Source organism: Martes martes (assembly GCF_963455335.1).
Source record: "Martes martes genome assembly, chromosome: 4".
Lineage (NCBI taxonomy): Eukaryota > Metazoa > Chordata > Mammalia > Carnivora > Mustelidae > Martes > Martes martes.
The window spans coordinates 170,933,955-170,940,074 of NC_137891.1; positions in this window are offsets into that span (position 1 = coordinate 170,933,955).

A 6,120-nucleotide genomic window follows, 5' to 3' on the forward strand; every position below is an offset into this window, starting at 1 on the left:
GTTTATTCTAATAAGTCTTTTTTTTATAAGTCTTTTTTTTTTAAGACTGTATTTATTTATTTGAAAGACAGAGATCCTAAGTAGGCAGAGAAGCAGGCAGAGAGAGTGTAAGAGAAGCAGATACAGGGCTCGATCCCAGAACCCTGGGATCATGACCTGAGCCAAAGGCAGAGGCTTTAACCCACTGAGCCACCCAGGCGCCCCTAGCATCGTTTATTCTTCAATAGTGATCTGGCTGGTATTGAGGTGCAGGTTGTAAGCAATGCTCCCCCCAAATGTGGAAGCATGGCTCCATGGTCTTGTAGTAACGTGTTTGCTGTTGGGAAGTCCAATGTCATTCTTATCCTAGACCACTTGAGTATGAAGGCTGGGAGTCTTCTCTCAGTCCCTGAGGCTCATTTCACATGTTCAGCCATCTGTGGGTCTTCCATTCTTGCTTCTGGACACCTATGGATATTTTTAATCTGGTAACTCACACTCCTCAGTTCTAGAAACTTCCTTGCTTTTCTGTTTGTTTTCTGTTTTGTTTTGTTTTTTTCTTTCAGGAGCTCCTTTAAATATATGTTGTATCTTCTGGGCCACTTCTTTATCCCCTGCCCTCTCGTTCTATATTCTAGGAATTTTTTAGGAAATTTCAGACTTCATCTTCTAACCATTCTTCTACTTCTGATAGTTTCTGCTTTTATATTTTTAATTTACAAGAACTTCTTTAAAATTGTATTTTTTTTAAAGATTTTATTTATTTATTTGACAGATCACAAGTAAGCAGAGAGGCAGGCAGAGAGAGAAGGGAGGAAGCAGGCTCCCTGCCAAACAGAGAGCCCAACGTGGGGCTCGATCCCAGGACGCTGGGATCACGACCCGAGCCGAAGGCAGCGGCCCCAACCCACTGAGCCACCCAGGCGCCCCTAAAATTGTATTTTTGAGGGGTGCCTGGCTGACTTGGTCTGTGGAGGGTGTAAGTGTGGAACTCAGGGTTGTGAGTTTAAGCCCCACATTGGGTGTGTAGAGATTACCTAAAAATAAAATCTAAAAAAAAAAAAAATTGCATTTTTGATTCATTCTGTTCTTCATGGGTATCACATGTTATGTGAGAAAGAGGGAGTTGCCAAGGATTGTCTTCTGCTTTGACCCACCCCTCCAAAGAAAAAGGCTTAGAAGTAACTAAGAGATGACATTTATAACATAATTATCACAGACCAAGTTATCAATGAAGATAGCCAGTTACCATCGCAGGCTTATTTTTGTTTTCTTTTTTTGTTTTAATTTTTTTAAGGTTTTATTTCTTGAACACAGAGAGAGAGAGAGAGAGAGAGAGAGATCACAAGTTGGCAGATCAGCAGGCAGAGGGATAGGGAGAAGCAAGCTCCCCGCTGAGCAGAGAGCCTGGTGTGGGGCCCGATTCCAGGACCCTGAGATCATGACCTGAGCCAAAGGTAGCCGCTTAACTGACTCAGCCACCCAGGTGCCCTTATTTTTGTTTTCAATTAGCAATAATCGTGCCTCTAATAAACCTCACTGCCCATGATCCTGCCCCTGTGCAAAGCTTCAGGCTTATTTTTGGATTTAAAGTTACTTCCACAGAGTGTCGTACAATCTGAAATGGTCATCTTTCAAGATTCTCCTGTGCAACGGCACACGGGTGGCTCAGTCGGGTAAGCCACTGACACTTTTTTTTTTTTTTTTAAGATTTTATTGATTTATTTCAGAGAGAGAGAGAGAGTGTGTGCATGCATGAACGGGGGGAGGAGCAGAGAGCGAGGCAGACGGCCTACTGAGCAGGGAGTCCCATGCGGGGCCACTACCCTAGCCAAAGGCAGACGCCCAACTGACTGAGCCACCCAGGTGCCCCAAGCAGCTGACTCTTGATTTCAGCTCAGGTCATGATCTCCAGGGCCTGGTATCGAGTTCCTACCCACCCCCAGTTGGGTGCTGTGCTTCCTCTTTGCCTCTCCTACTGCTTGTGCTCTCTTTTCTCTCTCTCTTCATAAATAAATAAGTAAATTTAAAAAAAAAAAAAGACTCTCTTGTGCAAGGACATATTTATATTAACAAAGCTAACGTGTTTTTAATGAACAAAATCAAATTCCTATATTGGACATGAAAACAAGATGGATACTTTTTTTTTAAGATGGATACTTTTATGAAAGTTCTTGTTTTGACCCCTATCGTGTCTGATCCTTAAACTCATTTTTATGATGGAGTATAATAAATATTTCTGTTTCTACAGCTTCAGGACACAAAGGACAGGTACCTTCTCGTCTTTCTGAGGCTTGTTTTCATAGTTCTTGTTCATTAGGAAGATTTTCATTCTTACAGCCAGACATTGGAATTTCATTGACCTAAGGAGGCCAAGACTTAGAGCTAGAAAAAAGACACAATTATTTAATAATTCCATTATTCAACAATACTGGAATACAGAGCATTTGATGCTTTTCTACAATATTATAGTTTGAGATAACTTCCTCGAAGTATCTTCCTAGAAGGTAGTTTCTGTTTCTTGTTCTTCTCATCCTGTATGTGTGTGTATATGGGTAGAGAGTGATTTTGGAGAAGAAAAGGGAAATAAGATGTCTCTAGTTCACATTCTTGAAAAGGTAAACCTGGAGCACTTTTCTAGATTGTATTGTACTTCTTCCCACCACAGGACCTTTGCATATGACATAACCTCTGCCTAGAATACACATCACCTTCTTGCCTGGGTAACTGTGTAGGGAAAAAAAAAAAACATCTTCCCAGGAAATTTCCTCCATCCCAACTAATTCCCTGTGACGCCAAATGGGTCTCCTGCCATTCAACTCAATTCTGACACTATCTACCCAGAGAGAGCTTCAGATCCCACAGGTTAAGGGCTTAGTCCCACGGGACTGCCCCTCCTCCTTCACTTCATATGCCAGTTGCAAGCCCAGGTCATCACCTGTGCTTCTGACCAACTGGCCATCGATTGGAAAACGACCCTCTCCTTAGGTTTGATTAATCTGTTAGAGTGGCTCACAGAACTCAGGGAAACACTTGCTTACACTTACCAGTTTATTAACTCCACTGACTGAGCCAGCCAGGTGCCCTCACTTAGGAGTTTATAAGGGCTTAGGAGCCCTCTGTCAGGAACAGGATGTAGAGACCAAGATACAGATTTCCTAGTAACCTTTCCATCCTGGGTCTCAGCCTAAGCATCACGTCCTCAAGAAGGCTTCCTGACCCTCCCACAAACAGGGTATGGTCCCTTAGATCACCCAGTACAGTACCAGGACCCCCTTCTCCACAGCTCTCCTCATGGTTACAATGTGACCTTTATTTGTGATTTCTCTTCTCAGCATCTCTTCCCTGGCAGGCTGTGCTGGGAAGGAAAAAAATTCTCCTCTACCGTTCAAGATTTTCTGTATGGTCTAAGAATTAAATTGACAGGAGACAGATTAACAGAAAATCAAATGTAATTATGTTATCTATGGCAAGGCCATAAGAATATGAAACCCAGTCAGGCAGTTAAGGTATATAGGCCATGGGGAGCTAAAAAGAAGGGCTTAGTAGTCTGGAACTTTAAAGAGAAGGAAGACAATTCACAGGAAGGTGAGAAAGAGTAAATGTTTGGTAAAGGAAGGTTTGGGGGTGGGGGTGCCTACAGAAGCAATGGGGCCTAGAGAGGAATTTTCACAAGCAGACTTTCCTAGGCTCCTCCCTGTCTACCACACCAGGTTCATATTGTACTGTAGTTATCTTTGGTGATAGCTCTCTTCCTGAAACCAAAATCCTTTTAAAGAATTGGGGGCGAGGCAAGAAGAAAAACTTCTTGAGTTTTCTGTTTCATAAAAATAATTAGCCTAGGGGCACCTGGGTGACTCAGTGGGTTAAGCTTCTGCCTTTGGCTCAGGTCATGATCTCAGGGTCTTGGGACTGAGCCCTACATCAGGCTTCCTGGTCAGCGGGGAGCCTGCTTCCCCCTTTCTCTCTGCCTGCCTCTCTGCCTGCTTGTGATCTCTCTCTCTCTCTCTGTCAAAAAGTAAATAAAATATAAAAAAATAAAAAATAAAAAAATAAAAAAAAATCAGCCTCAACTAATCCTCCTGCCACAGAGACACATTCTGTTCTGGCAGATTTTCTCCCCTCCGGCCACATGCCCCATGGGAGAGCTGGGCGTGTCTCTTCTTTGCCTATTTCCGAAGAGCCTAGCATTCCTCGAACAGGTAATGGGAAGATTCTGGAATGGGATCGACCTTCATTCCCCCAGCCCGCACACCTTCCTCCAGATCCTGGGAGGATGACACTTTCTGGGGCAGAGGAAAGGGTTCCAGGGAGTCTGGAGCCCTGGGTTCTTGGCTTGTCACACAACAACCTCTTCCTTATGACCTTGAGCCAAGGAACTGTCTGAGTCTAAAGCGGGTGGCCTCACCACCACGATTCTCTTGGCCTGGCTTCCAGAGAGAGGCAAAACTTGCATTCATTGCAGTAAGTTCAGGAAAGCTGCAGTACCAAACCTGGCTCTGAGTGATACTCGGTCAACAACAACCGCTGCTGCCCACTCTTAGCCTCAGTTTCCCCAGCTGTAAGGAAAGGGGACTGAGGTAGGTCAGAGGCCCCTCTACCTCTCATTAGGATTTCTCCATCTTCCTGTCCCACAGCACAGAGATGGCCCTCAGCACTCTGCCTTGTGGTCCTCTTCCCCTTCCACTGGGTCTGCCCCATCCATCCCCTGCCAGGCAATGCACAAACTTGAATTTGCATATACATGAGGCCTTGAGAAGGCCCAGGAAGGGGAACTTGGCTCACCAAGGGCAGGCACTGTGCCAGCGGCTTTCTGTGCATTGTTTCATGAAGCCTGCAAATACCCCGAGGGGTAAATTATCTTCTTTCCATTTTACAGATGGGAAAACTGCCACCTAGAAAGGTAAAGCGGTATGTGCCAAGTCCCACAGTCAGGAAGGGACTGAGCCAGGATCCTGGGTTCGAACCACCCATCTACGCGGCTTGGAGAAGGGAAAGGTCCCTTCCTCAGCCTCTCTTGTGCGTCTCCACGGGAACCTGTGCCCTGCCTCCTCATCCCCTTACTTCCCCAAGGGTTTGGGAGTCTTGTGGAAATGTGACTTCAGATTGGTGATGTCTCTCTCCTCCCAGCACCAGTGGGAGGGCCACTGGGCTCAGGGCTGATGCCTTCTGGGGTCACAAGGGAAAGGACTCAGCCTGTTTCTTCTAGCTGGGAAGAATCTGCTTTCCCCGTGGGGCAGGATCCGAGGATCCAGGGAGGAAAGGGGGTTGGAAGAGCTCCATAGCCATCTCTATTTCTGGCCCCCTGTGGGTTTGCTGGGAAATCGTAGTGAACAAGGCTACCAGTCTCTGTCCTCCGGGCTCCCAGGTGGGGGAAAACCCAGCTGGTGAGGGTTACACGAGCAGACCCTTCTGCACCCCAGGACCAGAGAAGGCTGCCCAGAGGAAGTGATGGGAAGTGGGGGAGACTGAGTGAGAGATCAAGGGGGAGGGCAGCAGGAAGGATACGTACTGAGGAACTGAAAAGAAGTTTTCTGGTAGGAACAGGCCCTGTGAAGCCTCAGAAAGGAGTTTGGCCTTTAACCCAAAGGTTTTGGGAATGAGTCCCTGATTCACTGAATGAGGTGAATTGCACTTTAGCAAGATTCTGGAGGAGGTGAGCAAGAGGGTGTGGTGTGGAAAGCAGGGGCAGCTCTGAGGAGGCTGTTGCTGGGCTCAGAGGGTGGTGGGGAGGACCCACCAGGCCTGGCAGGCGAGGGGGCAGGAGGCAGACCAGAAAGGCATTTAGGAGGCAGCATAGTAGTGGGAGATGGAGCCCATGGGCTCTGGGTTAGAGCACCTGCCCTTTCCCACCTGGGCAGGGCTGCCTCCGGCTCAGGTGGGGGTTGTGGGGGAGCTGGGGGCTAGGGCCATTGGGACGAGGAGGGACCGTGCCAGCCTGTGCCAGGCTCGCCCCCAGCCCTGCTGCCTATGGACTGCTGATGGTGGCTGGACATCCTCTGGTGACTGCCCACTTTAGCCCGGTAATGCGCTTTCCCAGAACAACAGGGCCTGAGTCCCAGGGCCAGAGCCCCCTTTCCGCCTCCAGGTGGGGCTTTGGTTCCAGAGTGGCCACTGCTGCGTCTGTCTGGGCTGGTGCAG